Consider the following 12,916-nt stretch of genomic DNA (forward strand, 5'->3'; position numbering starts at 1 on the left):
AAACTGGGGTATTCGTTCGCTTGAAAAGTACACGGAATATCAAAGATCGTATTCGAGAAATTAGATTGAACACGATGAAATCTTGCAATAGATTTTTCGATAAATTTTTGTTCCGAAACTAAATGTTGTCACACAAATGTGCAAATTGAATAAGCAAATGGATATGTCGACAGAATTCAAATTATATATTAATACAAATATTCATCATATCATTAATTATAGATTAATTATAGCAATTCACTTTATTCGGCTAATTCTAGCTGTATGTCTAAAATCTAAAATATTTAATAATATAATCAAAGAGATTGAATAACGCACACATTTTATTGAAATTAGAAGAGATTGATATCTACAAATAACTTAACCTTATTGGGTGTGAAATAATGAATACGTAAAATGTAGACGTTTTGATTTAATATTATAAAAATTTAAGCATCTTGATTATACCTTAATTATACTCTATAATAATCGATCATAAATGATAAGGTTTATTCTTGTTTTCCTTTTTTTTTCTTATTATAAATTACAACTTTCTCGCAGTTTTAATAGCACTTCTATCCTTTTTCCTCTCTTTTTCTCGTTATCTCAGATAATAACACAATGGCGAGAACAATGGGCCGTTAGGTATTTTTACACGGATTGAAATTCGGGTGACTTGCTGAGCCGACGTTTTCGCTAATCACTCGTCGGTATATCCGATGCGGAACGCTCGGTTCGGCGAAGCGACGCACCGGCGAGACAATAGAAAATTTGCAGTCCACCATCCACTTTATCCAATCGCATTTGGTTTTTTGGCGCTTTTTTTCCGAACGAGAAAGCGGCTATCGCGCGCCGGGCAAATAAACTTCTCTCCTCCTCTCTCCTACTCCCCCCCCCATCCCCGTTTGAATTATGCGATTATCAGACATAACGGCCGGTGTACGTGCGGTCGCAATGGCGCATTGTTACAATCGTGCCGCGATGCATTGACCGGCAAAATGTCGTTACAGACCCCGCGTGATCGCGAAAAATAGGGAAACAAAGGAAGAATGAGCAAGAAAGAAAAGAAAAAACGAGAGCGAAATGGATTTGTTAGGAGACACGTTCCTAAGGAGACGTAAAGAAAAAGCCGCGACGATAACGGAAAATGCTGGACAGTAAGCGAAAAGGACAGCAAGTTACATGAAACAATTACTTTTGTCTTATCGGTTTTATCTATAATCACAGTTTTTTTTCGTGAAGAATTTTTGAAAACTGGGCCGATTTCGCAGAGCGTGACAGATCAGAGGAATTTATCTTTATGGCTTCTGCATACAGGACGCGGAAACGCTTGCCGCGCGGCAAGAAGCGACGGTAAAGAATCAAAAGTTTATTGGCTACCGCGTCGTTTCATGCCGCGCGGCAAACGTTTCCGCGCGTCCTGTGGGCAGAAGTCATTAGTCACTATAAAAATTTTGCGACAGATTTTCAGTAGCACTAACAAACATTGATAGCGAAATCAAATCCGATTGAATTTACACAATTAATTATACCTATCAAGCATAACGGCTGGCGTGGCATAGAATGATTGTCAGGATTTTGCACGCGCATTATCGTGCATTGACCATCGCGATTTGGAGGCAACGTGGCGATCGGTGCCGGTGATTCGCTCGGGGCGAGAAAGAGAGAGAAAGAAAAAAAGATTGAAGGTTCTGCGCGTTAAAAAAAAAGACCCGCCATTGGTGAAATACTGCCTAGAAAACCGAACGGTCTTCATAAATCCAGCGCGTAAATCAGTCTTTATGGAGTCTCCCTCTGAGGGGAGAGGAACGAGAGGGAGGCGATGGAGGCTATTTGGAACACTATGTGTACGGGGTGTCCCAGAGAGATTGGGATCTGCCACAGAAATGCATTGCTTAACGAAACTGCAATTTTCTTCTAGCACAAAACTTTTATCGATCGACATGTTTTTCCTCATCGCGTAGATTATAGATTACTTGTTATAAATTTATTGCACCAAAATTTTCGAGAGACCAACCCTTAAATCGATCACATACACACACTTATTTATAAAGTATAAACTATAAACCATAAAAACAAATTGTGCGTTATTAGAACGTTGATTATTAAAATGACAAGATGTAAAAAATTATAATATTGAAAACGTCTAGTCCTTGAAAAAAAAAAAAAATCATGCGTTGTCGATGCGTGGGAAACTGCGACCACGATTATCGGGATTACGGGATCGAAAATTAATAACGAAACGCCAGCGACGAACGCATAGGATAAATCATTTTGCGTCCGATAAATATTTTCAACGGCGTTGGCCTCGAAAGGCAGGGCGACTATCGGTCACGGATATCGGCCAGTGATTTATCATCGATTAAACGGACGTAATGCACCATTGTTGCTGGAACGTGCAGTCAGATAGGCAGGTATATGAGGTCGTATCAGGATTCCGTTCATCCTGGTATTGACTTGCAATCGGCCGTGTATCTTGGCAGCGTGGTGGTCGCGTCCAGCGAAAGGGACGCGACCAGAACGATCCACAATGCCGCGCATTATTGCCACAATCGGTTATCCGACTGGTTCTCCTGCTAAGAACCGCTTCATACAATCGCTTCGATACATCCCGTCCGCCGAGGAGCACTTTCGCAACGATATTGCTGTACAATATCGGAACTCGCTATTCAAAATCCAAACTTTACCAGTCCTCTCATCTGGTTTGCCACAAATAGCAGAACGTCACAGTTAGTCATATTACCTGCGAATAAAGCCGACGGGAATTAGGAGTAGAATCTAATCGAATTGATCATTTCAGTTACTTCGAAATCGAATACTTTGGTAGTCTCGAAATTTAGTAGCCTCGATATTCGAATATTTTCCCTCGGCGAAAATTTAAAGAGAAAATTGCCCTTAATCTTATTGCCTTTTTATTTCATGACAACGCATCTTAAGCTCAAATACTTAATTTGTATTAATAGATATTACTCAGCGTGTATATTTCCGAATAATTGACATGTCAAATTTTGAATGTTTGTTCCGTGTATGCTTTATAAGAATATCGACATAATAGAAATATGCAAGTTTTATTTTATAAACAATTTACAAATCTCCTCTTCTCTCTCTCTCTCTCTCTCTCTCTCTCTCTCTTTCTCTTATAGAGACCGCCGAAAGCCGCAGAAATTTGCAGACGAATACTTGCTAACATAGTATTTCTCTTTGCTAGTAAGCACATTGTGCTTGAACTCGATATCGCGCGGGCACAAAGGAACTTGTCGATGCGAGCTATAGTACCGGCATTATGGGCACATAAGAGGGTTCAATGTGACAATCCAAGGGATGTATTCAGCGCGCGTATCAGCCTTAACACTGCTCCGCCACCTCTATATTTTCGTACGTGAATTGAAACAGCAACATAATTTCTTAGCCGATTATCACGTCCAAAAGCTCAAAAAATTTGTAGAGGATATTATCTTTCGATATAAATTAAAAGTTATTTAATATACATCAATCATCGAAATAAATAATAAATATTGACAACTCTACGTAATATGTTTTATGTTTAATGTTTTTCGTAAGGTTGTCAACATTTATTATTTATTTCGATAGCAAAATTAAAATTCTACATTGAAGTAAAACTCACTTGTAATTATCTCGGCAAGTTCGTATTATTTGCATTTTTAAAGCGCAATTTGTCCAAACTTTGTAATTCTCATTGTTAAATACGTAATCCCGTAATTATACTTCAGTTTAAATCTTGTCAAAGAAAAGGTCGACCGAAAGTTATTTTAAAAAGTTCATACTTGATGGTACTGTCAGCGCAGTTCGCAGGATATTTTCTTTTGTGGAAAAAAAAAACTGATTGCTCACGCAGACACGGAGGATTCAAGGTGTTAAAATATCATGTAAAGCGTACCTCGTTTCGCCGCACAACTCTACTTTGGCATCGTAGTTTCTCTCTCGGGTGAAAAACCGTTTCTGAACGACGGTTTTCAAGGCTTCTCTTCTTCGTTTTCAAAGGAACGACTCGTATGAAGTCGGCGGAAAAGCGCGGTGCGTGTATAAATCGGCGGCGGTAGCGATACAGAGCGGAGGTTCGTAAATCTCGACCGGGCGATCCCGAGGGATCCATGTCTCAGTCACAGCACGCTGCTGCAGAAGTTACAGGATCCTGGCAGGAGTACGTACACACATACATAGACACACACACACACACACACACACACGTGGCGGCAACCGGACGACGTTACAGGTACACCGGAGAAACCGCGTCAATCTCGCATTTAGTTAATGCGACTTTAATCCGCTAATTTAAGGTCGCGCCGTTACGGCCGGATTTATCGACGGATTCAACGTGCGACGATTTTAACGAACGACCGCGGTAAAAGCTACCGCCGCGGCGACGGTGCCTGTACGTGGTTACCGTCACGGTGAAACATGTTTCGGAAATTCAGGCAATCAGGCGGATCCTCACAGGTTTATAGCGGCGATGTTTACTTTAACATAGTAGAAATTATATAATATTTAGAAATATATATATTATATTTACTCAGGAAAACAATATTCAAAATTTCGAAGAAAGCTTTTATATAAATTACACATTTCTTTTAATTGGGTAATTCATAAACATATAGACATAAATTTAACCAGTACGAAGCACAGTAGTTAATCAAACGCAAGAAATCTATATATGTGAGTTAATTACTCACCTAACATGCTTAATGCATATATTGAAACATGCAAATTAATTACTTAATGTTCAAAGTTAACAGTTAAGTAGTTATGTCAAAGTTAGACATCAAAGTGACCGCATCACTGCTAAAGTTTAACTTCGATTTAAACTGTTTAAAGGATGTATATAGACTATTATATTTCTTATTAACGGTGTTTCATGCCTCTGACACATATAAGAAATAATAATGAAAGATTGTTCTCTTCAATATATCTAATATAGATATTAAATATGTATATCGATAGAGATGTAATATTACAATAATATAGGTATTCAATTTAAGTAAGAAATAGATATTTCAATATCAAATATATATTTAATCTTATTTTATATAAAAATTCCTCCCATTTCAAAATCAAATATTCAGAGCCATTCAAGTATTTCCCAGACTTTGTTGATAAAATATTTATATATTTTATAATATAGGTATATATTAGCAAAATATAATTCAGTTCAGTGGAAAGATAACATCAGCAAAATATAATCAAACGTGTTGGTAAAGTTACAAACAATAAATAATACAAATATAGAAATATATTTTACGTTTAATAAATTCTAGCAGATAAAAACGCACGAATTATACTGTATACTTTTCATTTTGCAATAGTAACAATTCTTACTTTTCACGTCTGTTTCAACAGAATCTATTTTCTCGGAAAAAAAACTAGAGAAGAATAGGGAGAAACGTCGATAAACGAGGCCGTCAGTCCACGAGATTCGCCCGGTTGATTAATTTATGCCCTCGATTTTCGGTGGCGCGTGGATATAGGCGTTCCTGTCTCCCTTTTTTAGGTACCGTGCTGGCGCACACTGATATTTTCGCGCCGACTGATATTCGATGCAACGGGTCAGGAACATGGGGTCGTCGATTATCGCGTTTTCAGAGAGAGAGCAGCCCGTCGCATTATTTCTGCCCTTCGTTGTGGATTTAAACTAGGAATACTCGACGACACACGTATTTGACATGCGACATCGTCGAAAATCGCAAATGCAGCCTATCTTTCCATTTCTCTTACGTCCGTTTCATCAACGACATCGGACAACTGACCAAATTTATTTTCCCGGACACGAGGAACTAAACTGAGACGAATGGCATCATTTATTTTAATGTATTGAGACGTATTTAATGTTATTTGTAATAATTGAACTCCAGAGAAACTTTTCTACGTTTTGAACGTGAAACAAATTAAAAATAAATATATATTTCTTATTATAGATATATATATATTATAAAACATTAAATATTAAAATGCCTAGTAAACAGCAATTTCTATTTACACCATGTAATACGGTGTAGATACAAGCTAATAAAGTTATTTCTAAGTCTTGACAAGATTATCTTGTTCCATTACTAACTTATTAGCATTTTAATTCGCGTACAGATAATAAGAATTCCTTCATTCCAGCGACGCCAAACCCGATGACGGAAACTTTCTTTTCTTTTAATACTTTTTTACTTTTGTGCAGGTTTCTAAAGATTGATGAATGTCGGTCAATATCTCATTTCTATATACATTTTCTATGTATATAATGATAAATAATAATAATATATATAATAATAAATAATAATAAATATATAATACACACATTTCTAAGTGTATATAAATAAATATAGCATATATCCCTTTTTTGCAACATGAATCAAAAGCTATTTTTTGTAGAATATTATTGATCCATATTTAAAATTTTAAACGATAATTTAAAAAAATCTTCTATATTTGTTACTTATTGATACATAAAAGATCCAGTCACTTTTTAGCTATTTTTACTCTCTTGTGATTGTTATGGGTGTATTATAAATTTTTGTTATTACGTGTACGGTTCTAACTGGGATCCTTTAAATAAATATCGATCAATTAACGAAATCTCTTCGAATCCCGCGAACGTTTCTGCTGTAGCTTTCGGTATCGGGAAACTATTGCGGGAAACTGTTATCGGCGAAAGTCAATTAGCTTCGTGCTCGCCGACTTGAACACACAGCGGCACAATAACGTAATAAAATGTTTATGTTACTGCGCACCTGCCGCTTATCGCAGAATAAACCGAAGACCAGATCGGCCAACGTAGAATTCACCGTCAATGAAGCAGAACTTGAAATATATCAAACACACACATTAGCCGTTTTAATTAATTTTTTATTTAATTTTTTTATTAATTAATCAATTCTAAATATTTTTATAAAGCCGATCAAGAAAAAAATTACTAGAAATTCTCAAATTTTGAAGCAAGATTCTTATTTTATAATATTATTAAATTTAAGAAAAATATTAAAATTCGATATAATGAATTGTTAATACTTAATGCGTTATTCTAAAATGTAGAAAAAAGAAAGTGTTTAGTTCTAATCGACAATAATTTAATTCTCTAATTTTAACCTAGGGTACGTTGTTTAGATTCCTACCCCGATTCCTACGGAGACTAAAACTTTAATGAAGTATCAAATTCGCAAATTATTATTACCTTATTTTAAAGAAGATTCACTATTTAGAAAAACATACATAAAGTAAGTCAGTAATTGACTTTCGAATAAAATTTTAATATATTACAGACTTTTTTAAAAATACTGGTATGTTCCATGAATAATTATTTATCATCGTAATTTAGCAACACCATTTTGATATCGATAAAATATTAATACTTAAGAGAGCGCTTATCATTAGCTCGCATCGTTATAATCATGAATAAGTAACCCGGTTAAATTTCGCTGTCGTCTCGTTAAAATAATGGCGATTTTAATTCTGACAATGACTTCTCCACTACTGATTCATAAATAGAACGAAGTGCTGTTACAGACAATAACTATATACGCACGTAAATTGCATTACGCAATGCGGGGCTGCTACGCATATCGGATGCGATATCGAGTGCACTTCAAGAGTGGTACTCCAGCAAACTGAGACGCTTTAACGAGTTTGTTCATCGCACGCGGATTAATTCTGATCAAGGTATACTAATTCCAAAGCAAATACTGAAAGTTTATTGGAAATTGCAGACCGCAATTGCGGCGTGTCTTCACGGCGCCAGTATAATATGAGTATATCTTATAGCCCCGTTCCGTATCTATCGGTAATCAATAGTAATTACGCGCGAGAATTATCTATCCATTTAAACGGATTTTATTTTTTAATGTAATTTATTTATCTTCTCCAATTTTAAAATTTATATCTACTAATAAAATAATAATGGATTTACTATAGGGCCATGTAATAATGGAATATAATATTATATAATATTCAGTAGGTATCTATTATTCAAATCCTTTTATCATTTTTATGATCACTAAGATCCAAATAATTACATAATTGTTCGTTAGAATATCGACAAAAGATTTTGCCAATAAAATAAAATTTCCGATTACCACTTACTCTAGCAAGGCAAGCCTAGATCTAGTCTTCGACGTTTCGTTTTCGACTATTCCCTTTTCTCGGATAAAATTCAGCGAACTTTAATAAAATTTGAAAACGCGAGATAAATAGTGACACAAAAATCCTCTGCTCGATACTGAAAGACCGCGTATCACGGAAGTCGTTATTTCTCCCGTGACAAAGTAACGATTGCGTAAAACTCTTTTCCGCATCGACTTCGCGTAAATCCTCGACTTTTCTTCGTGCTGATCGACGTCTCGCGGAGTAAAACCAGGCGGAATCGAGCGCGGGGAGAGAGAGAGAGAGGCGCGTTTAGAGAGTGTAACAAGAAGAAATCGCGGAGTAGCAGGTACGAGACGAGTTAGATTTAGACGGAAGAGAGGATAAGGCGGAGAGAACGCGCCGCGGGGAGAGCGAGAGAAAGAGAGACGCGGTTCTTCGCCGGGGAAAGTTCGCCCTCATTCGCCTGCGGGAAGCAATTTCTTAGCGTAACCTTATAACCGCTCTCGTATAGGTAGGTGAGACGCCGCGCCGCGTACTCGATAAAGGCGTACTCGCGGTTGCCGCGCGCAGCGCGTGCCGAACGCGCGCGATAGAGTGAATTCCAAGTTTCTGTGAAAAACAATCTGGAATGCTTGAAAGTGGGAAAAGCAGTAAAAGCATCGGAAAATCTCTCCCCCGCCATTGACCTTCGATCAAGTTTCGTACGCTCGCCCCCATCGTGTTCTCGCGACCCTTTCGCATAACATCCGCGCTTGTAATCCCCAGTTATTTTCCGCATTATGGTCGTTCCATCTCGCGGGGTTGTTTTCAGATAATTGGGTAATCGATAGCCCCATCACCTCCCTCCCTTACCTCGGCATATCGTGTAATTGCGGTTAAATAAGCGATAAATCATCTCTTTGTGAAAAGTATACGGCCGGGTGGTATCTACGGTGTCGATGAAATTGATGATGAATTAACGAGATTGCGGATGGAGTGGCTATGATAAACAAGCGTTCCGTCAATAATTGATGACAAACGATTACCGGATCCCGAGGCTCTTTTTTTACGCGCGCACTTTCAGAAACGTTATATACGCGTTTTCGCCGGGCTGGACCGTTAAATAAATAATCGATTCGCCGGGGTATTTCGACGGGCGGCGTAACATCGGCGTTACCCACTCGAGTGTACACAGAGGCGTCGTACCGTTACCAGTAAATCGAACGGCCAAAACGCGGCCGTCGCGTATCGTTTTTCCTCTCCGGTTGTACCCTCGAGAAATGGCACAAATGCGTTTCGGTAGCCTTTTAGCGAATGAAAGCCACCCGGTCCTCACCTACGTCTCTGTTGCAGACCGCGGCGGTATCGGTTTCGAATCGCATCGATCCACCCGCTGCGGACTAGGTTTACGGGACAGCGGTTCTCAAGCACGTGCACGCGGCATATTCGGCATTGCTCGACGAATTCCGAGGACGCAGTTCGCGTTTCCACCATGTGCTTTTTCCACGCACAAGAAGGTTCGGCTGAGATCTTGTGGCTAAATATAAAATGTTCCAAAGATTCGCGTTTTTCGACCGATGTATACAGCGCGCCGTATCGTTACATTGTCTGTTTTAAATTAAAAAGATATCTGTTTTAATATCAAACTTTTAATCGTCCTTCGATGCAGCTTCCTTAGATTTATTCGTGTATGATGCAAATCTTTTTCCAACGCAACAAACCGGTCACAAAAAAGCCCAGTTATTCCTGCATTTCTTATTTACGTAACTATGTAGCTAATGCAACATGCGAATACATAACATAACACGCCCGTCTGTTTGCGCAGAACTTTGCGTTACATATAATACGTAACGTATTTCCCCTGACGTGCGTTATGTTGCGTATATACGCATTTTTGATATCCGAGCGAATATGTAGAATCCGTGAAATAGCTATTAAATACACTTTATTGAATTAATTGTCGAAACGGCCATGCCATTACCGAATGAATATGATGAGAAATATTGGTATTATTTTAGTATTAATTTGAATGAATATAGTCGTAGAAAATACGTATATAGGAGAGAGAGAGAGAGAGAGAGAGAGAGAGAGAGAGAGAACATTTAGAGAAGAAAAGATTTTTCAAGAAATATAGTTTTTTAATGCTGAGAGATGCAAATAAGATGATATTTATGTAAAATATAGCGATCTGTTTTTTTAGAAATTACTAGAGATAGTAGCAAAACTCTTTCTTAAGTCATTTAACTTGTAAGGGAAAGCAATCTTTCTTTTTTATTTATTTATTCTTATATACGACAATATGTTCTTTTTAAATATATTTCTTTATACTTATAAATGTAATAAGAATAATCAGAAAATTAATTATAGAAGAAATCTATAATCTACAAGATATTTTATCTATCTGTTCAGAGTTTCTACGAAAGTACTGGATTTTTAAAAATAATTTTAATTCGCGAAAATATATCAAATTTTTATCTCCTTTAAAAAGCACCATCAATCTTTAAAATACCCGAAAGAGATAATTTTTTATCAATCCTAATTTCTGAGAAAGTAGATTATAACACTTTATTTGGACTGCCTTATATATACATATATGTATAGATATTGATGCATTAAAATTCTTGGAAAATAAAAGGATATTGAACTGATTTTCAAATATGACAAGAATATCATTAATTTTGGGCAATTTCTTTCAACTGAATTTTTTATTAATAGCCACGACGAGAACTATGTGATTAGCCACGTCGCTGATAAACATGTTAAACGCGATATAATATAGTAGTCATACATAGAGGATGCGAGAGTTGCTGGCAATTTCGATATTAATATAAACATGGCATCGTGTTTACTCCACAGGCACATATAACAGAACAGAGTGCATGGCATATATGCATGGCATATAATCAATTCCACATAGCAAGTAGCCAATTTCACGCTTTAGCTGCAAGCAAATGTCTTATATTAGACATTATATGAGTCGATCCACACACGACTTCACAAAATGCATGCAATACAGGAACTCGTATAGTGCACATATAATTGATTACATCGGTCGAATATCTTATACGATAATTGTGAAAAACGTGAGTATTTGCAAATACGTGAATATATCTTTGTCGCACACAATCGCCACTAATTGAATTATATTCAAATGTCTATATATATCTTTTTTACTTCAAGATATAAAAGATATTTTTATTCAGCGTATTAAAGAGAGATAGATAGACAGAGAGAGAGAGAGAGAGAGAGAGAGAGAGAGAGAGAGAGAGAGAGAGAGAGAGAAGGAGGGAGGAAGAGAGTTCCGATGAATGCGAAGGTACAAGAATGTAATTAAGGAGCGGAAGCTGATTATTTAAATCGCGTAAAGTGAGCCTTACTCAAATTGAAATTGAATCTGAGAGTTAATGACCAAGGCGTTCGGAAATTAAAAAGAAAGATCGAACGTTCGAGCCCCAATGGTTCGAATAATCAATTAGATTATTAGATACTTCTTCACCGCAGGTTACCTACCTATTTTTTAGATGCATTTCGTGCAGCAATAAAGAGTGTTGATCGCACATGCAATGTAATAATGACAAAAGCTAAAGTACATTCTTGGGGCGGGGCAAAACTTACGTCTCTTGAAAGGCTGATATATATATACATTATATACGCTGTGTTTACTGAAAAATTCGAAGATTCGCTAAATTCCGGATTGAGGATGTGAAAAAAACCAGCGGTGACAGTTCGGCACATCCCGCGTATACGAGCGATATATCACAGATCTCGCCAACGAGAGTTAACCAACGGTAACGAGAGTAGACACGGTAACAAGAGTAGGCACGGTAACGAGAGTAACCACGGTAACGAGGATAGTTCGAATTGTAGCGATCCGGGTAAGTCGCGAGAGGAAAGGGCAAGACGCGCGACAGAATCCCGGGGACGAGAGAGTCCCACATTCAGTATCTGAAGTACTCGCAAAAAAGGTAGAGGGGGATGTCGGGGGACCCGATACCCCGGAGTCTGATGGGCAATTTCGTGTTTGGAAAGCTTGAAGATGCCTGCAAGCGGGTCGCGCCCACTTGGGGATTACCTCGGCAGTGACTACGAAAAATAAGGCGCGGGGAGGCGAGCTCGGAAATACCAAGTAGACTATGTCAATATCTGCGTATGCGATGCACGTACATCGCCGCGGGGAAACGGGCGGAAACATCGGTAGCGAGCGAGAAATTTTAGTGTGTTATGTTTTACTAAGGATTGTTTGCGCTTGTTTTATTCAAATATATACGCGTGCAGTGTACAGCATCACGCGCGCGTATAAAATACGGAAGAGAGGGAAAGAGAAGCAATCCCGGGTATATACGCGAGTCGCCATCGAGAATTCTGATATCTCGTCGTTCACGATATGCCATCCTCATTTTGCGGATGATGCTTCTATAATTTCTCGCGGCTGAGTCGAATACCGACGAAAATTACGAAAGAGCTCTCTCTTTTCAGAGATCTGAACGCACAGTTAAGAGCAGCTTTTAACATCACAAAAGGAACTCTTCCTAAAACGCTGCATTTTACAACTTTGCTTTTTTATATATTCCGCACAGCTTAGAATAATGCGCGACGCGCGATGAAATTCGTATCCGGGAATTTTCAGCGTGTTAAAAACCGTCGCCGCACGCTTTGTCGCGATTTATAGCCGCGCTCCCCGATCGAAATCTCGTGAATGACGATGAGAGATGAGATTATAATTATTCGCGCGGGATAACAAGATGAATTAAGCGTCGTTAAGAGGCGCGCCGCGCGCCCGGGAATAGCGAAAAATGTACATCCTTAAGAGCCGGTGTTGCGGAACGCGGGCGCAAAATACGTGTATGTGTTATCGTGATCGTTTTGACGGCGATAA

General features: G+C 38.0%; 1 protein-coding gene and 1 long non-coding RNA gene across 7 annotated transcripts in view; one reads left to right on the forward strand and one right to left on the reverse strand.

Moving 5' to 3' along the window:
- LOC143896326 (agrin) overlaps positions 1-12,916 on the reverse strand; it is a 459,794-nt gene that overhangs the window by 275,494 nt on the left and 171,384 nt on the right. The window lies entirely within an intron of this gene.
- LOC143896331 (uncharacterized) overlaps positions 1-12,916 on the forward strand; it is a 254,905-nt gene that overhangs the window by 6,940 nt on the left and 235,049 nt on the right. The window lies entirely within an intron of this gene.

This window comes from Temnothorax americanus, unplaced genomic scaffold (assembly GCF_048541705.1).
Source record: "Temnothorax americanus isolate GAGA-0224 unplaced genomic scaffold, ASM4854170v1 Scaffold18, whole genome shotgun sequence".
NCBI classification, from domain to species: Eukaryota; Metazoa; Arthropoda; class Insecta; order Hymenoptera; family Formicidae; genus Temnothorax; species Temnothorax americanus.